The 26,125-nt window shown below is 39.1% G+C and overlaps 1 protein-coding gene across 7 annotated transcripts in view; it reads left to right on the forward strand.

Annotated features, from left to right (window-relative positions):
• Nucleotides 1–8,445: 8,445 nt before the first annotated feature.
• Nucleotides 8,446–26,125, forward strand: part of RHBDD1 (rhomboid domain containing 1) — a 126,385-nt gene continuing 108,705 nt past the window's right edge. For 5 of the 7 annotated variants that reach the window (XR_015725431.1, XR_015725432.1, XR_006775791.2 and 2 more), the window contains exon 1: nucleotides 8,447–8,592. The gene's annotated coding sequence lies outside the window, so the exon portion shown is untranslated. Of the gene's footprint in view, nucleotides 8,593–8,640; nucleotides 8,788–26,125 lie in introns of those variants that run through there. The other 2 variants (XM_045775293.2, XM_087864045.1) reach the window with 2 other exon arrangements.

Here is a 26,125-nt window from a genome sequence, read left to right on the forward strand (position 1 = left end):
TAAAAACAGAAGGGGCATTTGCAGATGGAAAAGAAAAATACTGTTAAGAATAATTACTAAAATAAATTATCTAGGATTTATTATTTGAAAGAAACAGGAACTTTCAAACACTATTCTCCTATTATCCTGTAAACATAAAAACAACGGGACATCTGTAAACCCAATTTAATTTTTGGATAATAATCATAATGAGTGAAAACAAGATTAAGGAAGATTTATCCAAAAACAATAGAAAAACTACTTTTCAGAGTAGAAAAATATAGAAAATTGAAAGAAACAATTATTCAAAACAATTCTGAAATGGATAGTGAATGGTAGTTATTTCCATTTTTAACAGTTGAGATAATTAATGAAACAATGAAAACTTTGAGCATGTATATAAATAAAAACAAAATTACATCTTACAGAGATGATTCTACATCTAGTGACACACAGTACTATGTATTTAATATTTGGAAGTAGAAATAATATATTAGAAAGTTTGAGCCACCATTCCCTCTACCCACTAGGTATGTGAGCTTTGATAAATTACTTAGACTCTCTTACCCTCTGTTTCCTCATTTTTATTTTCTTATTTATTATTATTTTTTAAAGATTTCTTTGAGAGAGAGAGAGCATGCACCACTGGGGGGAGACAGGAAAGGAGGGAGAGAATCTCAAGCAGTCTCCCTGCTGAGTGCGGAGTCTGACATGGGGTCAAGCTTGGGACCCTGAGATCATGACCTGAGCAGAAACCAAGATTGGGACACCTCATTTTTAAAGGAAAGGTGAGGTGTCTGGCATGTGGCAGACACTCAACAAATGGTAGCTAATAGTAGTTATAATAGTGAACATACATTGAGTATTTGTGTAACAGGCACTTTGATAAGACCTCAAAATGCACTAACTTACATAACACATGGAGGTCACAGTGTTGGTAAAAGTCAGACTTCTGTAGGATGTTAGAAGATTAAGAAAATAATTTTACAATTTACCAAAATAATGAGTTTAAAGAAAATAAAATCTGTATCTGAAAGTCTTAGCAGGAGTAGGTCAAGGGTTGAGTTAAAGTTCAGGATATCTTTTTTTTTTTTTTTTTTTTTAGATTTTACTTATTTATTTATTAGAGAGAAGGAGGGAGCATGGGGGGGAGGGACACAGGGTGAGGGAGAGGGACAAACAGACTCCATGCTGACTGCAGAGCCAGACTCGGGCTCAATCCCACGACCCCAAGATCATGACTTCAGCCAAAATCAAGAATCTAATGCTCAACCACTCAACCACTCAACCAGCTGAGCCACCCAAGTGCCCTGAAGTTCAGGGTATCTTGAGATAGTCATGCTAACATTGCTTTAAGGAGGACTAGCCTTCAGCTTTCCCACTGAAGCACTGTCATTCCTGGTGCTGAGATGATGATGGCCTCCAGCCATTTCCAGATCTCCTAAATGTCCAAGTCCCAAGAGAGAACCTTTTGACTAACGGGTTCCATGTTATATTCCTGTTCTCTAGTGGTTACGGGGATAGGGACAAGGAAATTAAGGTTTACTCATCTTCTATGGAGGGAGGGGATTACTTCTTAGACAAAAATTTAGACAATACATGAGGAGAGAATGAAGTTTTATTGGTTTAATGCCCCAATATAAGAAAAAAATTATGTTTATGGTATAATTGGAAATCAGGAAGTGGCTGATCTAGGGGCAGGAGTTTAAGCTTTAAATTGTAAGTATTAAAATAGCTGCAGAGTAACATCAATTATTTTAGTGTTATCACAGCTCTTCTCAGTTACAGACTAGTTAAGAGTTGATTAGTGAAAATTCATATGCAATTATAATAATGTCAAGATAATTAACCACCACAGGTCTACCGCAAGTCCATTGCTAGTTTTAGTATACCTTACTACCATTGCTAGTTTTAGTATACCTTACTACCACCAAAACTTTTCTCATTAGCTGTGGAATAAACTCAATCATGATAGATCTTTAATTCTACATTCTTCCTTTAAGCCAATAAAAAACCATTTGAATTCTAAAGCACATGTTTCCATACAAAGATGAGATCATTACAAGAATTTCTAAAACATGTTAATTGGCTGCATTTTTATTATTAATGGTGTTTTTTCTCAAGTAAGATTTAACATTCCATATCTTACATCCATATTCTATAGCTAACCTTTCTTGTTATTCTCCTAAATTCTTCATTCCACTTAGTCCATTCTACATTGGAACGCTCATACACCAAGAATACTGGACATCATGACATACCCTTTTTATCTGTTACTACTGATCAAAATAATACCCTGGTTCAAATAAAACATCAATCATAAATACCCTAATGATTCCTCACAATATTGCTACTTTATTGTTTTCTTTTGGACTAGAATGCTCCATTTCATTCATGCTCACGGGTCCAATCCTACTTCTGTATCAAGGATACTATTCAAATATTAACTCCACAAAGCACTTCCTCTTCGCTCCAGCTCCTTTTAATATTCTCTTCCTTTGAAGTCCCAAATTAATTGAACTAAACATTAGTAAGAACAGTTAGCCCTCAGGGCACCTGAGTGGCTCAGTTGGTTAAGCATCTGCCTTCGGCTCAGGTCATGATCTCAAAGTCTTGGGATCGAGCCCCATGTCCGGCTCCCTTCTCAGTGGGGAGTCTGCTTCTCCCTTTGCCCCTTCCCCCAGTTCATTCTCTCTCTTCCAAATAAACAGATATAATCTTTAAAACAAAACAAAACAAAACAAAAAAACCCAGCTCTTTCTAGCTGGCTTCACTGAAATTTATGCAGATTCCCTGGCTCCTTTTTAGGGCTAGACATTCCTAGAGTACAGCATCCGTATCTGGTTGGTATCCCCCGACTCAAGAATAATGCCCTGAACATAGCATGTGGATAGGTAGGCCCTGTGTAGTCTGCCATGCTCACTCTTTACTAGGCCTTGTGGATGACTGGCTACATATGTCCACAGACTGGTTTTTTTCTCTTTAAACAGCTTTGTTGAGATGGAATTTACATACCATAAAATTCACCCATTGTATGTGTATAATGTCCCTATGTAACTTTTAATACATTTATAAATTTGGGAAACCATCTTCACAATCCAGTCTTTGAACGTTTCCACCATCCCCCAAAGTTCCCACCTGTCCACTTAGTTAACCCGACTCCCACCTCCAGTCCCAAACAACCACTGATCTGTTTCATGTCTATATAGATTCACATTTTCTGGGAATTTCATATGAATGGAATTCTACGACATGTAGTCTTTTGGGTCTACTTTCGCTCAGTTAGCATACTGTTTTTGAGGTTCATCTATGTTGTAGGATGAATCGGTAGTTTGTATCTTTTACTGCTTTAACCAATGAACAGTTGATAAGCACTTGGATTGTTTGCAGGTTTTGGCTATTATGAATAACATCGCTGTGAAATTTGCATTCAACTCTTTTGTGGACATATGTTTCATTTCTCTTGGGTAGATTCTTAACAGTGGAATTGCTGGTTTGTATAACAAATGTATGTTTAACTTTTTAAAATATACCTATTTTCCAAAGTGGCTACACCATTTTACATTCCCACCAGCTATGAACAATGGTTCCAGTTTCTGCACATGGTTGCTTGTCTTCTTTATTATAGTCACTCCAGGGGCTTTGCAATAGTTTTAATTGGCCTATTCCTAATGATGTTGGGAATATTTTAATGGCTGTTAGTTATTCTTATGTCCTCTTTGGTGAAGATCTATTCAAATCTTTTGCTCTTTTTTTAATTGAATAGTTTATCTTCCTGTTGAGTTAGAAGACTACTTCAAATAACCAGATACAAATCCTTATCAGATAAAAATCCTTATCAGATACAAAATATTTTCCTCCAATCTGTAGCTTGATTTTCATTTTCTTAATGATGTCTTTTCAAAAATACTAAAAAAAAATTTTTGAGGCCATCCAGTTTATCAATTTTTTTCTTTTGTGGATTGGGCTTTTGGTGTCATAGCTAAGAAGTGTTTGCCTGACCTAAGAGCACAGAGATTTTCTCTTTATGTTTTGTATTGCATCGTTTCTAACTTAAGTATTTGATTGAATTCACCAGTGAATCTCTCTGGGCCTGGGCTTTTCTTTGTAGAAAGATTTTATTTTTAGATTTCATTTTAAGTAATTTCTACATCCAATGTGGGGGCTTGGACTTAAACTCCCAAGATCAAGAGTTGAATGCTCTTCTGACTGAGCCAGCTGGGTGTTCCTGTAAAAAGATTTTAAGTATAGCTGACCTTGAACAACAGGGGGTTAGTGGCGCCAAACCCCCTGCACAGTTAAAATCCATAACTTTTGACTCCCCCCAAAACTACTAAGAGTCTGGTGTTGACCAGAAGCCTTACCAATAACATAAACAGTGATTAACACATATTTTGTATGTTATATGTATTGCATACTATATTCTTGCTATAAAGCTAGAGAAAAAATATTAAGAAAATCATAAGAAAAATTTACAGTACTATATTTGTCAAAAAAAAATCTGTATATAAGTGGACCCACACAGTTCAACCCCATGTTGTCCAAGGGCCAACTATATTAATTTTACTTGTTATAGATCTGTTGTGGGTTGAATTGCATCACCCAAAAAGATATGTTGAAGTCCTAACCCCTAGTACTCCAAATAAGAATTTGGAAATGAGGTCATTGCAGATGAAATTAGTCAAGGTGAGGTCATACTGGAGTAGGATGGGCTCTTAATCCTCTATTACTAGTGTCCCAATAAGAAGAGGAAACTGAAGGGAGAAGGCCATGTGGTGATGGAGGTGGAGATTGATGTGATGCAGCTATAAGCCAAGGATTGGTATGGGCTGCTGGCAAACCACCAGAACATAAAGAGTCAAGGAAGAATTCTCTCCTACAGGTTTCAGGGTGAGTGTGGTCCTGCTGACACCTCCATCTCAGACTTCCAGCTTCCAGAAGCGTGAGACATAAATTTCTGTTGTGTAAGCCACCCAGTTTGTGGTACTTTGTTATGGTAGCCCCAGGACATGAATGCAAACTCTAGGTTTTCTATCTTCTTGATTCAGTTTCAATAGTTTGTATCTTTGTAGGCATTTGCCCAGTTCTACACTGTCCAATTTGTTGGCATAGCCTCTTTTAATTTTGGTAGGGTGGGGAGTGATACACTGTTTTCATTCCTAATGTTGGTAATTTGTGTTTTCCCTCCTTTGGAGGGGGCAGCCAAAAAAGTTTTGTCAATTTTATCAAGCTTTTCAAAGAGCCAACTTTTATTTTCATTGATTTTCTCTATTTTTCTCTTCTGTTTCACTGGTTTCTAATATGATCATTATTCCCCATTTGCTTACTATGAGTTTAAGTTGCTCTTATTTTTCGAGTTCTTAAAATGGAAGCCTAGATTATTACAATCCTTTTTTTTTTTTTCTAATACAGGTGTTTAAAGTAGTAAATACCCTTCAGATAACTGTTTTAACTGCATTCCAAAAATTTCAATGTTTTCATTTTCATTCAGTTCATAATATTTTCTAACTTCTTTTGTGACTTCTTTGGCTCTTAAGTAATTTCCAAATATTTGGAAATTTTCTTTATTTTTTCTATTGTCTATTCGTAATATAATTCCACTGTAACCACAGAACATGGTTCCATCATAGAACGTGATCCCAATCCTCTTAAATTTATTGAGGCTTGTGTTATGACCTAGCATATTCACTATTCTGTAGAATATACTTAAAAAGAATATAAATCCTGCTATCATTAGGTTCAGTGGTCTATACATATCAGGTTGGTAGTATTGTTCAAGGCTTCTATATCTTTAGCGGTTTTCTTTCTAGGTGTTCTACCCATTGAGAATAGGATATTGAAATATCAAACTATTATTATTTGTCTATTTTTCCATTCAACTCTATCAGTTTTTTCTTCATACATTTAAGGTTCTGTTGGTGGGCACATGTACATTTCTAATTGTTGTATCTTCTTGATGTATTGACTCTGTATGAAATGTGTCTCTACAAGTATTTGTCTTAAAGTCTATTTTGTTGATATCAGTAAAGCCACTGCAAATTTCTTACGGTTACTGTTTTCATGATCTATCACTATTAAATATTGTTGTTGGTCTTATAATACATGATGCAACTTTGTACTTATTTTTATGGTTCTTAAGTTGTTCTTGAATTGTTTACTTGCAAGCTTTTTCATAATAAGAAAGCTATAAATTCTTTGATAAGTTTAATACATCTTTTGGCACAGCGCTGGGTGTAACAATAAATGATCCATTAAAAGCAATTGGATACCAAAACAAGCTCCTCTTAAAAAAAAATAATCCAGTTGTGTTATTTGCTCATGGTGTTGTTCCTTAACGTCTTCTCTCCTTCAGGCCAGGTTTTGAGAGCTGAAAATGACTAATCTGCCTTCCTGCAGTTCCAATCCTAGATTTATGAACCGTATAAAGGTTGTTACCACAACTCCTCTATTTGTATGCAAGGACCACATTTTAGGAACATACATTTACATCAAATGGCTTAATCCCAGGTATTGTTGCTCTCTTACAAATCTTTGATAAAATTGGAAAATTGGTCGTATCATTAGGTGGGTCTTGAATATTATACACAATATGTATAATGCTGCTTTTTCTCATGATTAAGATAACGAATACTTTGATTGTTTAGGAATCATAACCTTACAAAGTAATGTAATAATTGCATAAATTTAATGTTAAAGGTCTTCTTCAGGCCCTGATTCCTTGTTATTTGTTCTATTATTTGCTATTAAAGCCCTGCCTCAGTGGATGTAGGACTGCCTCACGTTAATGTTTAAGATGTACAATTATTATCTCAGTGATGTTTGCCAATTTAAATAGGACTTGAGTATACAACATGCTGATTTCAATAGGAATTTTAAAAAGTCTGGTCTGCTGAATGAATCACATAGGACAAAAAAAGGTCATTTTTAAACAGGTAGACTTTTTCCATCCTCTTGTCTATGAAATTTTTCACAGATAATATTTAGAATGGAATCTAATTGCCTAAGTATATTCTTAACCTCTACATATGACATTTTTAAGATTACTGTATGGAGACTTCTTGACTTGTGGCTCCCTTAAAATTACTTCTGTATTTGATGGATTAAGATAAGAACAAGAAAAATGATGCAATTATAGAAAGGTGCAAGGGGTGTGAGAGAATGGAAGACAGGATTAGTAGTAATTGAATTGATGCATATGATCATGGATCAGAAGGATAAATGGAGACCTTTCTGAAGAATTACATTTTTTTTCTAGAAAAGTATAAAAATACTTCTATAGGCAATTCATCTACTCCCCATCCCCCTTCCGTTGACTTTCTAGGAATGCAGTTTCTCATTGTCCTGCCAAGCTTTCTGATCGGTATATTGTTTCCAAAAGAAAGGGATAACCTGTAAAGCTCAAAGAATATACTAGCAGTTTCCTAAGAATCTTTCCTGTCACTTGAAAATCTGTTATATTCCCCTGTACACGAGCCAAATTTTCATCTAAATTTCAAACTCCAAAATGAACGTTTCTATGAAGAGTCCTTGCAATAAGCAGTAACAAGACAATCAAAACTCTTCTGATTTAGGTAGTTTTCCGGTAGCCTCACTAAACACAGCTGCCACAACTTCCCATAAATACAGAACAGCACACCACCACCTGCATTTGGAGTCCTCCTTGAAAAATGCGTGTCTTCCCCCTAGTTACTAGAAAATTCCATTATCAATCAGTAGGATAGATTCTTCATATTGCAGGAAATAAATAACAGCATTACTGCATTTAACTTAACCTGACTCCTACAACTGACCATAAAACTTGTTCCACAGAAGCAGAACCCCTAATTAAAGTAGCGTCAAAGGATACTTCCATGGAAATGCTTCACACCTGAAGCCTTTAAATGGGCAAACAGACTAATAAACGCAAGCTCCAGCCTAAGCTTTGGGGAGTAAGCAGCACACCCATGACCTTGGTTAGGTGGCTGACTTGGTAACCGTGGGCTCCGCCACGGTGACGATCACTCTCCTGCTGTCCGCTGACTCACGAAGGTGGGAGTTTCTCTCTCGCCCACCAGCACTTCACAGCCGGTTTTCGACTCCTCCACGCAGCAGCAGGACCCAACAGCAGAGGCCAGTTCTTCAGCCGCCACCGGGCCCACTCGCCACTTGTGCCCACGTCCCATCTCTCGAAAGCAGGTCGCTCCTTTGCTTCATGTATGACTGGCGACGAACAGTTATTTATGGCAGGAAGGAATAGTATCCGCGTGTCACTCGGAGCCAGGGGGATGCGTCGAAGGTACAAGTCCCCCTCCAAGGCGCTCTTCCCCCGCGAGACCCTCGTATCCTGTCCCGAGGAACGTCCGCGGCACGCGGTGTGCCAGCCCAACCCGCGGGGGAAAAGAGCGCGGTCGCGCAAGTAAGCATGCGCGGAGGGAGGCTGGCCCTCTCATTTTACGTCCCCCTCCAACCCCCGCCCTGTCAGCCCTGTGGCGCTAGCCGCGTCTCGAGGTCGCCCACGCTCTCTTCTCCCCGCCCCGCAGGCCCCGGGGACCGGGAGCGTCCGGTATCTGGCGCCCGTGCGTGATGACGCACATGCGCGCGAAGACGTGGGGACGCAGGCAGGCCGTAGAGAGCGTGAGTTTCCGCGTCTGTTTGGCACCCCTCGAATCGTTGGTGCTGCCGGGTGTCTGGCGCCTTTTTTCCAGGGCCGCAGCACCGGGCTGTGAGGGGATGGCGGGCGCCAGTCAGCACTTCCCGGAGGCCGGGCTGGGAGCCGGGTTGGTGGCGCGCTTCCGCGTCCTGGGCACACTGGTCAAGTTCGGGAGCCGGGTGGGTGCTTCCCGCAGCGAGTCGACCAGGGGTCCCCTCGTCTGCACCCCGGTCTTTTCTTGGGGCCGACCGCGCCGGGAACGACGTGCTCAGAGAATGGGGTTGGCTCAGTGGGAGTTTTAAAAAGATTCCTTCTGAAAGCAGGAAGTTGAAAGTGACGTTGCATCAGCAACAACTTGCAGTTTTGGGTGCTGGAAGAGTAACTTTTGTTTCTTTGAACAAGTGTGTGGCAAACACAGCCCTACCCTAATTGGTGGTATTTCTCTTAATAGGAAGTAGGAAATACTCCTGTGGATTTAACCCTTTTTCTAGTCACACCTTAAAAGCCTGTCCAAAAACGGATCACATGCTTCATTTTTCCAAACTGCATAAACTTTTGAAGATTCAGTATTGCCACTAGAAGGAATTATTGCATTGTCATGATTCAGTCATCGAGTTGTGTAGGTCCCTCAGTAGGACATACAGTGACAGCTGGACTTTGCTGCTTTTACTTCTTTGCAGTTGCTTCTTTAAAGTCTAATGTCTCACATTTATGCCTTTTTTTCCTTTCCTTTTTTTTTTTTTTGTATGTGCCTGTTCCAATAACCTATAAATCTAAAGACTTCTGATTTGCTGCTCACGTCGCAGCTTGGGGGAAGCAAGTAGTTTTACAACGATATCACCTGGGAACTTGTTGGAGATGCAAATTTTGGGGTCTTATTCCAGACTTAACAATCAGAAATCTATTTTAACAAGACTTGCAGTTAATACAATGCACATGGGTGGTAATGTTGTGAATCATTGCTGTTGTGATAAAGAGGGGAAGTCACAGAATGGAATGTGAAACCAGGTGAAGCCTTTCGTAGGTGTAAGACCTTGGGACAAGTTACTTAAAGGCTTCTTCATAGGGCTGTAAATATTCAGTGTGAAAATGCATGGAAAATAAGTTTAACACTAACACACATAAGAAAACACTCAAAGATGAAATGTTATTTAATAGCTTGTTAGAACTGCATAAAGTACTTAGATTGTGCTGGAAGGATTTTCATGGTGTTCAATGTGCGTTGAAGTCCCAGAATATTGTGGCCATGGCTTAGAGGGCATTTTACTTGTTTATTTCTGGATTCTAGTGATAGTCTAGTCAAGATTGTTGGATGCAGGATATTCTGTTGAAAGTTAGAGCAGTATGTGCTAATACCAATGCCTTTGGGGCTGTAGTATTTTTTTTTTTACAGGTGTTTTTGTTTGTTTTGTTTGTTTTTAAAGTAGGCTCAGTGCCCAATGTGGGGCTTGAACTCACCACCTGGAAGATCAAAGAGACCGGACTGAGCCAGCTGGGCCCCCTGGAACTGTAGTGTTTTTAAGAATGACATAAGTAATTCTTTTAAAGAATAGTTTTTAATTCTTTGGCCTTTTGGTCTTTTCAGCTTAATTATACCTTCTTTTGACCCAGAACTTGGTAAAGAAGTTGGGTGGATAACCAGAGATAAGCCTTAGCCATAGAGCTAAGGGTGTTAATGACTTGCAAAAGCCCAGACTGAAGATGTTTCTGTCCTTATCTTTCTTTTCCATGTGTCACATAGATCCAGGAAGTGGAGGAGACCTCATGATAACTACTCCCTGTACCCTGTTTTCTGGAAGCATCACAGGAGTTAAGTTAGCTGTGCCCTTCACCTGCTGTTTTTTTGTTTGTTTGTTTTTTAATTTTTTTTTTTTTAGATTGTCAGTTGCAGTGTTTACTTACAACTTTTCCCTTCCCTTTTTCAGGGGGCCATGTGGGGAAGGGAAGAGAGAAATATTTAGGATTTGAAGCAGTTGCCATAAAACCTAGATTCATTCAATTTTAAGAAGGGTCAGTGCCACACCATGGCCTAAACGTGTCACTTTTTTTTTAGAGCACACTGCTCCTGAGTCACACCATGGCTCTTGGATACTGTGGGTGAGAGTTTTTGGATAAACATGAGTCTCTTTGGATATCAGCTTCTATAAATAATTTTGTTAATACTACCACTGAATTAACACTGTCCCGTCATGAAACATTCATTTTTCAAAGGCCCTAAACAATTTTTTTGTTCTGTATCAGAGAGGCAATGGTTTTGGTCAGACCTTGCTTTGAACCCTGCCTCTACTACTTACTCAGTTCATTAGACAAATTAACATCCTCTCGGCCTTAATTCTTCTGTAAAGTAGGAGTCATGGTGTGGGCCCACCTCTGGACATTGAATTAAATAAAGTGCGAAGCATGTCTATCATGTGAAGGCAGAGAGACCCAATAAATGCTGAAGTTGAACAGAGGGGAAAAAAGGTAGTTATCACTCCAAACCTAACCTTACCTCGTTCATTTCCTCATGCTATTTTTATAAATGAGGTAATTTTGTTATTACCTAACTGCACTTCTTTTCTTTTCAAATGCTAAAATCCGGAAGAGTCAAAGCTTTCACGTTATTGTGAGTGAGAGAAAGCAAACACATGGAAAAAAATTAAAACTCTAAAACCTGGTAGACAAACACTATCTTCAGTTTTATCACTGTAACAGAGCAAATTCCATAAAATTGTTTTTGGTGTTTGTTGGAAGTTCAAGGTCAGGGGATGATTAATATTTAAGTCTCTTCAGTTAGTTAACCAGGACAGTCCACTATAGAGGGGATGCTATGTTCCAGGAGGTGGAACTTCACTGAAAACATGCAGTGTGCATTATGTTCCATTTAAAAAAAAAAATAAATAAAATAATCTTTTGTGGTTTTGTGTATATATATTATATATATGAGCATGGAAAATACTCGAAAGGAGTCATACCAGGTCATAATTTTGTTTCTTTGGCAATGTATTACAATATGGAGATTGGGATAAATAATCTGTACATTTATGTAAAGTTACGTGGGTGCATGTATATAAAAACATTAAAAAAAGAGATTTATTTATTTTAGAGAGAAAGAGAGCATCAGAAGAAAGGAAGAGAGAATCTCAAGCAGTCTCTATGCTGGGTGTGGAGCCTGATTCCAGGCTCCATCTCATAACCCTGAGATGATGACCTGAGCCGAAATCAAGAGTCAGATGCTCAACCAGCTGTGTCACCCAGGCATCCCTAAACATTCTTTTTTATTTATTTTTAAGATTTTATTTATTTGAGAGAGAAAGCCTGAGTGAGTGGGGTGGGGAGAGGGGCAGAGGGAGAGGGAGAGGGACTCCAAAAGACTCCATGCTGAGGAGGGAGCCCGACACAGGGCTGGATTTCATGATCATGAAATTATGACCTGAACAGAACTGAAGGGTCAGATACTTAACTGACCAGGCCACCTAAACATTCTTTTAAAAAACCATTTAAAAGATAAAAACATAAAAGCCATTTAAAAGATAAAAACGATGCTTTAAAAAGGTTTGTTTTTTATGTTTTTTATGTTTCCTTTTATGCTGCAGTTCTAGTCACGTAAACAGTGGTCCTTAGATTTTTTTTTTTTTTTTTTAGCAGGGAGCCCTCTTTAGCAGAATCTTACCCAAAAAGCTCAGGAGCTGAGAGGCTTTAAGAGAGGTTGAGGGGCACAGTTCTGCTTGTTGGTGCTCATCTTGACATTTTGCAGTGATACTCCAAGTTATGTCCCTGAAACCCTGGAGTCCAGGGCACTGGGTGTCAAACTCTTCATCTGTGGGATAGAAATCGTTAAGAGACCTTTATATCTAAAAAGTCATGGCATTAAGAATTATTGTGAGTGGGATTCACAAACTTGTTCTGAAGACAATTCTCAGTGTTTTCAGCAATGTCAAATATATGTATAACTTCTCATGCAGAGGAGTGAGTGGTTATTTAAAAAAAAAAAAAGGAAATGATCCAATCTTCAGTATGACCCATATTTTACAAAAAATAGGAGTTCTATGCATGCTTTTTGAGAAATCATCTCAGGTCTTTTTTTTTTTTTTTTGATCCCTCTAAGCCATGACAGCTGTATCACTGTTAAAGCTATTTAATATTTTAACTGGCTGTTGTTTAGCATTACAGATGACTCAAGGAAAAAGAAACAAGAAGTCAGTGGAAATATATTACTTGTGTTTACCGTCCCTCTGTTTTTTGTTGTATGAAAGCAGCTGGTTTGCAATTTATATGGTAAAGGGTTTTTCTTAAAGAGTTAATTTTTAGTTAATAGTGAGCTTTCATAAAAATAATCCAAATGCTAAGTATTTGTAAGATTGTTATTAATAGGGGTAGTAGTAATATCACATTGTCTCTTTTTCACACATTGAGGAGGGTTTCCTGATGACAGCTGGAGTGTGGGGGAGGGGGAGTCACTTTCAACCAGCCAGCTGCTCTGTACAACATCATGATGGCGATATTTCAAAGCCTGTGGGATAATTTTGGCTGTATTCAGAAAAGAAAATGTGTCAAATTTCTGGGAAGCAATAGATAGTGTACAAGAGCCATATAAGAGCCCTTTGGGATCTAGATGATAGTCAACTAACAATGTGTGCATTCAGGTTTGCGTGTTGGTGTTATTTTACCATCTAGTTTCTTGGACACTGTTACATGCACATCATAATTATAAAGCAATAAAGTCTAGTTCCAGGGGGGAAAGACTCATTACTTTATGGAGAGGAAGGGAGATTGGAAAACAAACTTTGGGAGAGTGCTACGTGCTTTCACATAATATGCTGTTTCATTTATTCTTCGCAATGACTCCAGTAAGTAAGTGGAATTTTTCTCATCTATGGATAAAGAAGCAGAAGCTCAGCAGGATTGATTATATGATTTGCCCAAGGCCACATACTAGTAAATGATGGCATCCATATTTGACCCCAAATCTGGCTTCAGCTCCAGGAATGTTCTCATTATACCAACAGCTGTTTCTGCATGGTGTAAACTTGCTTATGCATTTTTAATCCAAAGTCACAATATCAGGATAGTTATGAATGAAATTTATATACATATTAAAATGACTTCAACCTTATATAAATAATATATAGGGGTGTGTGTGTGTGTGTGTGTGTGTGTGTATAGGTCTGTGTGTGTTGGCAGCTACTTTTAATTTTGGATTTTGTTTTTCCTTGAGGGATTCTCTTGGGCAACACTGAAAGAAACTTTGCTACATTTTTAATGTTACAAATACCAGCAGTTTGCAATCATGTGGTCGTAATGAATCAGTTTGATTCTACGTTGGAACCAGTGTAGGAATAAATATTATGCATACTCCCCACATAGTCCCTTCCTTCCTACCAAAGTATTCAAGATTTACTCATTTCTTTCAAGGTATGTTAATTTTGTATTAATAAGGGACCTTTCGGCTTTCCAGATTTGTAGCTTATAGCTATTATGTCCACCAAACGATGACTTAAATCCTTTTATTTTTGTGAGATGACTCTCCTGCTTTTGATTATGAGTTTCACGGATCATTTCATCTCCCTCTGCATTGCCCAGAGGATAATGCCTTCCCAGTATTTTCTTTCTTTACCGCATACCCCATACAAAACCTTAAAACTTATTTTTGCTATTGTCTAAACATTCCATGCACCTTTATATGCATTCCTTTCTTCATTATCACACCATAATGTCACTGTTTGTATTTCTGCTCTCTAGGCTGTGGTTGCCTGAAAGGACAGTACCTCTCCCTTCATAGGCACTCAAATATTTATTAAATGAAGGAATACAGACAACGAGATATAAAATTATTTGCTTAATGCTTTTACTGCTATAGTTTCACATTCATTGGGTTTCTTCTCCGGGCTCATAATTAGAGAAATGTGATGATTTATGTCTGTTAATGAATTACAAGATGGTAGAACAAAGGGGTAAACCCACAGAAAAGCATGCAGGATAATTCCATGATTCTTCCTAAAGGCCATCAGGTTGAAGAAACCTCTTACTCAATTTCTTTCTTCCTTCTTTCCTTTCCTTTTTTTTTTTTTTTTGTAGGTGAATCTAAATGATTCACTGTCTCAAAGTTCTAGTCAGAAGTGTTCACCAAGTGATAACATTTTACTACATGTGGAGAGTAATCTTATTTTTCATTGAAGAACAAAGTCAAGAAGTATGTTTTGAAAATCAATTATTAGATGTATTCTTTTAAACCTCAACCTTATATAAATGGAAGACAAATTTTAGACCATTCATTTTTCCTTTTGTGATTACATTTTTCATCCAGTGTCCAAGTTTAGACACTTAGTTTATGGCTTTAAGAGGACTTTGCCTTATTTATGCAGAAGTTGTCCCTTGTACTCACATCCTTAGCTGAGTGCGATCTTTCTCTAGTGATAGCAGGGCCATAGCAAACCTTTGATACCACTTATATACACATCATATTTTGGTTCTCCCGTGGGCTGGAGTGCTCTACCAGGAGACAGTGAGAGTGATGCTTGAAATAGACTAGGATCTGCTTGCCAGCCCTTGGCAAATGTGGTGTTTAGGGTAGTGTTTTGAAAACAAGGGAAAGTAAGTTAACTGTGGTATCTGGATAGCTTATTTAAGAACAAGAGATTTATTGGAAGTCTATGGATAAGCTCAGAGAATTGACAGAAAACCAAACAACCAAGCCTTGGTAAAGGATAATAGCTAGGTGAGCTCTAAAGGGTTGGGCAGACTTAGTGGACCTGGACAGTTCTTTAAGTTTAAAGCTCTATCAGCTTCAGATGTTGTTGGTCCTAGTTTCTCTGCGCAAGTTTTAGATTACAGGGAGAGAGTTATTCTGCCAACTCTGGTCACTGTCACCCTTGAGTCAGTGTAGGAAAGGGCACCTTTGATTGTTGCCCCCTCCCCCAGGACCATATCCAGTGAGGATGGGAGGCAGCTTCCTGTTCCTGAAAGAATGAGATATTGTTGCTGTTGGACAGGCCAAAACTCCAAGCTGCCCCCACCACCTAGTGGTTAGTGGACGTCCCATGTGCTTTGTGGGAACAGAAACAGCATCTCTGAAGTCAGCCATGCTTTTCTCCCTCTTGACTAGTTCTTGTGCTGGGAGGATTTCAGTCACATAAATAATTCACTAACAATTCTTACACAGAGATTAAGTAGGGGGATGACTATTATTTTTTTCATCGACTAGGCAGATAAACAAAGAAATCTGGTGTGGAGCAAAGGTGAGCATGGAATTACTTGAATCCTCTTGAAGGGGGTGATGGTGGATGCTGGCATTGCTGCTCTGCATGTGTCTCCTGGTTAAGGACCTACGTCTGAAGGGCTGTCAGTCGGAGAACTTTAATGAGCCCTCATTACACTAAGACGTGTAGTCTGTGAGAGAAGGAACCGGCTTATGATTGATATTGGAAATCATAAGTGCTGATGGATCAGAATTGAAGTTGGCACTAATTCACCTCACCACGGAGCACAAGTCAAGATTATATACAAAATCCAGTAGTTTCATTTTTCATGTATAAAGATAATCTAATCATTTCTGTTAAGACTGTAACACTTAAAAAGGTGGAAAAAAATAAAAATTTTGTCATCTGACATATTGAGATTTTTTTTTATCCTAAAATGAAGGCTCATTAAATTCTCGAATTATCAGATAATGTTGACAGAAACTGTGGTTTGAGACTTTTTTATAAAATTTATTTTAATTAAAAAATGATTTCTGCTTTCATGTACCTTCCACATACTCCATCATATTGTTTTTAAAATTTGTGTACTTGAATCGTATGATGCAGTTTAAAAATAATGGATCATAGAAATCCAGAAAAATGATAATTGGTTACTAAGTTATAAAAATACTTTAAAGCTATTTAAAATCTTTAATCTGAGGTCTTATTTGTTTGCATGAATTAAAAACACTATTATTTCCCAACTTCTGATTTTATATATGTAATCTCATTTAACATTTGCAAAACCAAACGAGCCTGCCTTGTGTCCTTTTGCAGGTGAGAAACTGCAGTCAGACAAATTTTCTAAGGCATATTGTAGGATTCTTAGCAAAGACCATGTTCTTAACTACTGTTCTATACTACATACATTAATATTGCTGGCCCCGTATATCTTCTTGACAAAAAGCATTGGGACACTTCTTTTCCCAAAGCCTGTTTACCCCATTTCCTGACAACTTCTTTATGTTTGGAAACTGTTCTGTTAGCTATCACCTTGTGCTTATGTTTGCTGTGAATGCTGCTACCTTGCAGCAGTGTGCCCTGTAAAGCCTTTCGTCCTTTGTGTCTTAGAGTAGCCTGACAGCCTTTCATGTTGAATTCAGCAAGATGGCTTTTCATTTAACAAAGCTGAGTGTTGCTTTTTAGGTGAAAAATAATTAAATGGTTTTAAAAGATGTATTTGATTAACTGGAAGCTGATCTGTGTAAATTAATTATAACTGTAATGATGTCATAGCCTTGTCTTTTGTTATTAACCAGGTAATTGACCAGAAGTTTGGAAGCTTATTGTAACTGACAGTCAGTGGTTTGACCTTGTATGCTGTCTAGAAGTGAAACATGCACAATGCATGTAAATGCAGTTTTTTCATTGAGCTGCCTGTGTTGGCAGAGCATCTGATCTTGGGTTCTTAGTTTTACTCTTCTCGTCTTTGCTGAAATTGGTACACTGAAACTGTATATTATACTGATTTCTCTTACGAAGAGCATCTGGCCAGACACAAATGTGGTCTATGTCCTCGAGTAATTATAATCAGAGATAAACATTGGTACATTAAGGACATGTGGTCAAGTAAACAATTGCCAAAATTAAAGGAATCTTGATTTTAAATTCCACGTGAAGGAAGGTAAAACAACTTTTGACTGAGAAGACATCAAGGGGGAAGGTAAGGGCATATTCGATAGATTGAGAGAGAGTTTGTCCCCTCTTACTCTAATTCGTTCTAGAAAGGTCAGGGCACGTGGTGTTCTAAATCTTTGAGTGATAGGAGCCTCTAACTTTGGTGAGTGTGGTTAAAGGATAGGATGTAGGAGTAAAACATGGAGTGAAGTGTGGTAATAATGACTGACGAGCAGCAGTTCTTAAGTTAGCTGTCCTGTCTCCTATACACCTTACACAGGTGTTATAGTCGGCTCTGCTAGGATGGGATGGACATAAGCATTCCTGAAATCACCATGCTGTGCAAAATCACACAGTAAAACCGCAGAGTTTATGGTGCAGATGGTGGCAGGAGCAGAGCACTCACAGAACTTTGTCAGCGGTGCATTAAAAAAAGGAACCTAAAAAAATGGTAGCATAGTTACACATGTTAAGTAGTTAAGAAATACAGAACTACTACAATAAATATGGCATGTTGCCTTCCAGAAATCCCGAACTGTGCTCGTGAAAGTGGTTGTCAGAGGATTGCAGCTTGTAAATTATTGTCAAGCGGTAGAATAAGGATTATCTGGAATTGGGAGGCAAGTTGTAACTGCAGATTTGAATGGGTGTAACTCCTAAAATACCCTCTGAACTTAGGTAGCTGGTAGATGTCTGAGGTGTGGAAGTGTGTGCATTTGGTGAATTTCTGTGTGGCTTGCTTAACTTGGGTGCAGTTTTCTGCTTTCACCTAATGCTTCTTGCAGATGAAATTGCACATAATCAAAAGGGAAATTTGCATTATGCTCCAGTTGTTTCCTGATATATTAATTGCATTTGAACAAATTTGCTTGTTACAAAACAAGCACTATAGCAGAACTGACCAGACTAATTAACTTACACTTCTGTAATACAGTTCAAGCATTATGCTAACAGCACATGCATGCTGTTTCCTTTCTTAGAAATATCTTTCCTTTTTCTGTCTTTCAAAGCCTGGTGCAAGTGAGGAAGCTTCATTAAGGTATTCTCTGAATTGGATTGACTTAACATTTCTATAATTGGCACATATTTGCACATTATTTGCCTATTTCCAAAGAGTATTGGGTTTAGAAATGATACAAGGCACAAATAAAGGGGGAATAAACAAGTGAATGATTAAGTGGTTCTTAGCAGAAGAAAGCATATCTATTTATTAGGAGAAATTAATTTTTTTCTTGCTCTGATAGGCTTTTGCACAAGGAATAATAAGTTTGTATAATGTGAAGATGATTCCTGTGTGGCAGTCCCTTGGGTGAGATCGATGTCAAGGCTTCTAATAATATGAAGGTGCATTTCTACAGGAGTCATTCTTCAAAGGCAAAGTGACACGATGTGACCAGGCAGCTTTTGGAGATTTGGCAAAACACAGGGCTAAAAATTAGGATAGTGATCCTTTATTCCAGCAATTCTTAAAAGGTAGAAAAGATATTTTTGCCTCTACGTGACTTCATTCTCTGATTAAACCTTACTTTGTAGGACAGGACGGGGAGGGGTGTGAAAGAATGCCAAGCAGGGTGCACGTCACTTCACTGCCCACCCCCCACCCCAGACCCACACTTTCCAGAGTCCTTCACAGCAAGGTGCCTGGTCCTGGTGGGAGAAAGTCAGAGAAGGCATGGAGGCTTTTGTTCCTCAGCTTCTGTTTGTATGATATTTATATTCCAAAATGAGAAAAAATGACATTTGGGTTATTGTTACTCTTTTGTTTTTAACTTGATTCTTAAATTGATTTTTTGTTGTTTCTGTTGGCTATGACTGTGATAATTAACCAAAAGAGGTGGGATATTTGAATGTTCCTTTGTACTACTCTCTTAAATGTGGATCTACAAATTGACTTGTGTCAAGAAAACAATTAGATTTGATAGAGTAAAGGTTTTCTGTAGTAAGATTTTCTGTATTTGAAATATTTTCAAAATACATATACATTTTGACATGTTTAGTGGAAGTCACCAACTGCCCTTTTTTGGGAAAAACTGTTCTTCAGGCTGAGGTTATGTGCTTCCTAATTTTTTTGGTGGTTGAAGTTTCATATCTCTTATTAAAAGACAGTGAGGTGACTTCCTGTTTCAGCTCTGACATGTGAATAGTTTGGAAGTTGTCACCTCTGTCCTCACAACAGGACAAAAGCTGAACAACCTGAAAATCGAGACTTCTTAGATCCATCAGAGAACTGAGGACATACGGCAAACTCACTCCCAAATCTGAAGATGTTCATATCAAGAATCACAGCCAAATTCCTGTAGGAGAGGAAAAATTTTTGTTCCCTTCTATGCTCCTGGGTTCTCCAGTTGGAGCCCTGTCAACCTGACTGACAAATGACAGATCAACAAGAGAATAACCACTTTATTAGTGTTGGGGAGTACACAGAGATGAATAACTCAAAGGGGTGGTTAGAACTTGGGCTTATATACCAACTTAACAAAAGAATAGTACATTTTTGGAGAAGTGAGAAGACTAAAAGGCCTTTGAGTTTCTATAGGAGGCAGATATGTGGGGGAACTGATGGAAGATATGGGCTAGTTAGTAAAGTTTGTTATGTAGATTCCACTGGTACCAGATCAAAGGTTGTCCCTAGTGATTAACTTTTGTCCTTCCTGGTAGATAGAGAGGGGAACACCTATAAATTCATGTTCTGCTTTTAGGTAAACAGGGGTGGGCAAAGAACTTTATTTACATCTGCTTTTTTTCAATTGCCTTCAGCTCAGAAAAAACGTTTATGCCAAGTGACATATATTGATAGCATATTCTGCTACCCTGCAATTAGCTTAGCTGGAACTGAGGCCACTGAAGCTACTAACTAGTAAGACCATTTGAATGGTGATTCCAGTGACTTGCTGGAGCCTAAGTGTAGACTACCTTGAGAGTTGAAAACTCTCAACTTTTCTGCAGAGGCAAACCTGACTCATAACTTCATTTGAAGAACAGAGACTCTGGAGCCAGATTTTATCATGGTTAAAATTTCTGCTTGTCTATAAAATGGGGAAATAATAATAATAATAATACCACCTGTTTCATAAAGTTTAGAGGATTGAATGGGATATGCGAAATAACAAAACTAAGACAATTTATTAATACGTTTGGTATCTTCATCCAAAAGAAAACAATCCATGGATTTGGGGGTGGGGGATACAGTACACAACCAGCAGTGGAACACTCTTCCTTGGGGATTTTGGGCAAGGGCGAAAGGTACAGGATATTAGAAGAGGCAGTGTGGAAATAGGGTATGGTTGGCTAGGAGGTGGGGAGTTCCTCATGAGGCTGGCAGGTCCTGTTTTCTAGATGAAGATGAGCTAGCTAAAGGCAAAGGAGGATTGGTATTGGTGTTTAGTTTTCCTCAACAGTGAGGCATTTCTTGTAAGTACAGACTGGCTATGGTTTACGTTTGTGATGTGGGCCAGGCCAATGGCACGGCCTCCATCTGTGGGTCCAGATCTATGAATTAACTTTATCAGATAATAGCACACATGTAAGGTTTGAGAGCAGTACTTGCAAAGATGAACTAGTAATGTGTGTTTGTAATTGTAACCAGTGATTTGACTTTTCTTTTAGACTTGTATTTTAGAAAAACTGTCATTCAGTAGAAAATGAGTATTTCTGCTGAAGTCATTAAAACAATAGCTAAGATTTAATGAGTGTTTACTGTGTGCTTGGCATTATTTTAAACACTTTGATGTTTTCAGTCATTTAATCTTTACAAGAATCCTAGGATCATGTTTAGCTATTGTAATTACTACTCCATTTTACATAGCGAGAAGCTGAGGCTTCGTTTAGGTGACTTGCATAAATTTGCACAGCACTTAATGCTAAAGCTAGTCTGTGGGACCAGTTTGGACTCTGGAGCGTGTGCTCTCAAACCCCAGGACACACTGAAAACACACAGTTTGGAGGCTATGATAATAGGGTCTGATGACATCCTGTTGCCAGTCGTGGGCCATCCATTCAGAGAGCAGTGTGGGACATTGTGCTGTGGTCTGTCAGTGAGGAGCCTGCACCAGAGCTGGGCTCTGCACCTGAGGAGGAATTGAATGGGTTGGGAGGAGTGGGGGGAATGTGTCCTGGGTCAGGGAGTGATGCTAGCAGGGCCCTGCCCACATCCCCTTCATGCATTCTGACAGACTTCTAGCCTCCAAGACTTGGAGTTCTCTGAGTGTTTTCTCTGGCGCCTGTCACTTGCTTTGCCTGCTGTGGCAGGCCACAAGTGACAGGGAGTTAAGGCAGAACCTCAGCCCTGTGAGCGATAGCACTGGGGCATATCTATACGAGCTCTCAGATTTCCCATGAGATTAAGCCCCAGGCACCCATCATGGTGGCTTGCTTGATAATCTGCACAGTTTTGCCTTTCTTGGCTTTCCCACTCCCCTACTGAGTCAGTTGCCTCCTAAACTACCATAAATTCCAAGTGTGTCACCTCCAAAATAAATTACTTGCCCAGAGACCCTTGTCTCAGTGTCTGCTTCTTGGTGAAGCCCAAAAAATGTATAATAATACCAAAACAAATTGCTGTAATCATCAAGAATGTGCTAATTAAATCCTCATACCAACCTGTTTTATAGATGGGGAAACCAAGGCTTGGATTGATTAGATAATTTGCTCAAGGTAACTAACACAGCTAATAAACAGAACAGCTGGGTGATCTGATCCAAGGCAGCCATCATAACCACCGCTTTTGCTAAGCAAAGACCTAGAGACAAGCGTGGTCTGATCGGGAACATCAGAAGTTGTAATAAGAAGTAAGGTCAGGTACTCAGTGTTTTTAGTTTAATAATTACAGGGGCTTAAGTGGAGCCTCTTAGCAAGGGTCTCTTGTTCTGCCATTAGAAAGCCTGACAAATGGGTTCTTCCTTTTAGTGGTTGCTTGGGTTGGATTTATGAAATCAGAAGGCCCCTACCTTATCTATACTTTTGCTCGTTGGTGTTTTTCCCAGAGTTAGGGAAGTGCAGGGAGGAACAAGGCCCTACTGCCCTTCTGAGGGGCCACCATCCTGGTCTTGCACATGGATGTGTGCAATTGTGGGCAGGTTATAGCAGAGGGGACCATTACATTGTCCCCCTTTCCTGATGACCTCATTCCTGCGAAATCCAAGGCAAGGTGGCTTAAGAGGCCCTGTATCTGTGTATGATTTTCTGAACGGCCCTCCCCAATTGCAGTGAAATTGTTTGAAGGCCATCCAGCATATGGGCAATGGTCATGGAGTAGAAGTATCTGTGTGCATGGAAGGACTCCTGCTTACTACAGAATCATCTAGTCAGACTCTTCTGAGACCGTGATAGAGTGAAAGCAGGGTAATTCTGTAGAACTATTTTGTGTTTCTCTAAATCTACATCCTTAATCACCCTATGGGGGTGAAGCACTGTTGCCTGTCTCGTTATTTGCAAGGAATGATCAAAGCTACTTCTTTTTTTTTTTTTTTAAGATTTATTTATTAATTTTAGAGAGAGATTGAGAGTGAGGCAGGGAGGGGTAGAGAGAGAGGGAGAGAAAGTCTCAAGCAGCCTGCGCTGAGCACAGAGCCTGGGACTCAGGGCTCGATCCCACGACCCTGAGATCTCGACCTGAGCTGAAGTGGAGAGTTGGACACTGAACCATCTGCGCCACCCAGGTGCCCCAGAGCAACTTCTTAACTCGTTTGAAACAAGCAGCTATATGCACTTTGTACAAATTCTCTTTTTCGGAGCCTAAGAACTCTGCCTGGCCTGTGGTAGATGGTCAGTCTGTTGTTTGTTGACTGATTGCATAGGTGACTTTGTTAAAATTTAGCTTCTTCCAGGCAAGAAGAAGTTAAACTGTCTTCTGCCAGGCCGAGTGGATAGATTTCTCTCTGTGTATTCATCTCTGTGTCTCTTTCTCCATCGGTATATCAGTTTCCGTGTTTGATGTGTGTGTTTGGGGAAAATAGTTCAGTATTATGACTAGACTCAAATTTTCTGAGCTTTGCCACAAAGCAGCTTGCTGATCCAACTCAGCCTGAAGAAACGGCCCATTCCAGAGGTTGGTGTTCTTGGACATAAAAGACCCCAAAGCGAGGAGCAGACTCAGGCTGAGTAGAACAGGACCGCTGGCAGAAGCAGGAGAGGAAGTGCTCTCTCACCGAGAATACTTTCTTTGGTTCATTTTCATCTTCTTTATGCTTTTTACCTAAAGTTTTCAAATTGCTGGGGGGAATCTCCAGCATGTTGCTCAGTACCACCAAGGCTTTGTCTTTTCCTTTCACTTTGACAAAATCCCTGATTCTTGGAATGTATCATGAAACTTAATTTCCTCTGTGTAAATAAACTGGCACCCATAGCTCTTCTGTTGTTATTGTTCTTGAAACTAAAGCATTTCCTAAATCTGTAGTCCCTTTCCTGAGTCTTTTGCCTTTATTTGAAGCCAGCTCAGAGACTTTTCCACGAGTTTGATGACATATGACCCCGTTATAGAGCCAAAGAAGACAATGATCTTGATACTCTGGTTCGTAAAGGGCATGGCCCAGTTCTGCAGTGTCAGCCCAAGTACTACTTCAAGAGTATCTCTGTGACCAAGATCAGAGTCAGATGGGGCAGAGGAGGAGCGTCGGGCTGTGGCAGACAGTGAGGGCAGGACAGAGACCCAGTAACCCATCAAGATAATCCATGATTACCAACTCCTTCAACCCTGGGTGAAGCTTTCCCATCCTCAGTCAGTCCGTAGTGAAGTAGAACATGGTTTTTGTTGTGGTAGTGTTGGTGGCTTTTTGTTTTCTTGTTTTATCTTTTACTTCTTCAGCCTTTCTGTCCTCTTCCTTAATGGTGGGGCTGGGATGGAAGCTGATGTCTTCTGTTTAACCTGGTGTACTTTCTACTGCACCATATTCCTTCTTAGGTGAAGTTGATGGAAACTTTGCCTTAAGCACTCGGAATCTTATCACTTCCTGAATATTGTTAAGAATACACAGGGTAGATTAGCAGGTCCTGACTTGACAATTTCTTTTGGTGATTCCATTTATTGCTGTGGGCATGTATTTTTGTGGCTCAGAGTAGATGATTGTATTATTTGAAATTACCTTCCCATATTTAATTGAAACTACTCTTTTCATAGCTACCACTATAGTTCTGGGTTATTTTTGTGTGTCCAAAATAAATTTTATTAAAATATCTGCATGCAGCAGCTCCAGAAATTCTGATGGCTCTAGAATTTCTATATTTAAGGGTCTCAGAAGTAGATGCAGGGGTGGGGGCTAATAGGGGATGTCCTGAAGCTGTGTTTGCATAGCAAGCATGTTCTTTTAAATTAGATTTCGGTTAATTTGGGGTATTTGGGGGGCTGATCATGAAGATTAACCCTCTCCCCCAGTGGACACTGTCTGCATATTTCTGAACTATGCAAGTCTTACCCATTTTTTTTCCAGTCTTGCTAATATACCCTTCAGCCCTCAGCAACTTTACAGTTTAAGTCCCAGAATTTCTTCACATTGGTTTGTTTTCTAGGAAATTTACCTTAAGATACTTTTTACTTCTTTTGGAGTGTTAAAAATATAATTCTCTCTTTGTAATAATTTTTTAAAAAATAAACATTGTAGTTCAGTGGCCCTCATTATTGTTGAAAGCAATATCTAACTTAAAAATGTATTGCCCTGCCTTATCTCCCTTGGTGAGATCTTTTCATAAAAGGAAGCCCTTTGCTAAATGGTTAAGTATTGAATTCTTCACACTTTTAATCACCTTTTCCTCATTATTATTTAAATTAGTTCTAATAAAATTTTACACCATGTAAGTAGGGATTGAACTAAACATGAAACATTGTTTTATTCCCTTTTCATACTTTTAAAAAGTTCTCCCAAACTTGAGTTTACCCTCCAAGAAGCATTTATGTGAAAGAAAAGTAGTTGGCATTTTCAGGATTCCTAGTCTAGTGAAGTAAGTTAAAAAATATTGGTTATGAAGCAGAACTTTGAACTATTTCCTGGCCTGCCTTCTAGATCACAGTCTAGAATTTTCAAAGATTTTTGTTTAACCACTTGCAGACATTTGAGGCATTTGTTATATGCTGTGGATGTGCAGACTTTTTAGGGCAGCTTCTCATAGGACTAGGCGGTGGCAGCAAGAGTCACAGTAATGAGAGAGATCACCAGATAAGCAGTACCGTCTGGTGGGAGGGGCTGGATCTGAGTCCTGATAGTTCAGTTTATAAGCATTGCCATCTTGGTTTATCTGTGTAAGAAAAGTGGAATTTCTTTCTCTGTTTCATGGTTTTCCACCAAAACTGCTGTTAAGGATTTCTAGTAAATTAGACGGTTGTGTTTGGAATGGGCAGACTTAAAATGTAAGCTTTGGGATGTGTGTGAAATTCGCTTTGGTGACCTCTGGTGGTGAGAGCACCCCACGTGACTATCCATCTATGGAGATGGCCACTAACTAAGCATCTTGGACAGAGAAAGCAGAGGGCTGAAGTTTGAACAATGGCCAGAAAGTCTCAAGGGAGAAGCTCCATTGAGCTGCTCATATAGGTAGCTCTGAAGAGTATGCTTTAGAATGGGTAGCAGGACACGGAGGTGATTTTCTTGGCAAGTACTGGGTAGACCAGGTAGTGGATACCTGGAACTAAGTTTGTGTTCAGACATTTGTGAGAATTATATGAAACAAATTAGATATAACTACTTTGAAAACT

The sequence above is a fragment of the Ursus americanus genome, chromosome 1, assembly GCF_024610735.1.
Source record: "Ursus americanus isolate L20-20 chromosome 1, mUrsAme1.1.p, whole genome shotgun sequence".
NCBI lineage: Eukaryota > Metazoa > Chordata > Mammalia > Carnivora > Ursidae > Ursus > Ursus americanus.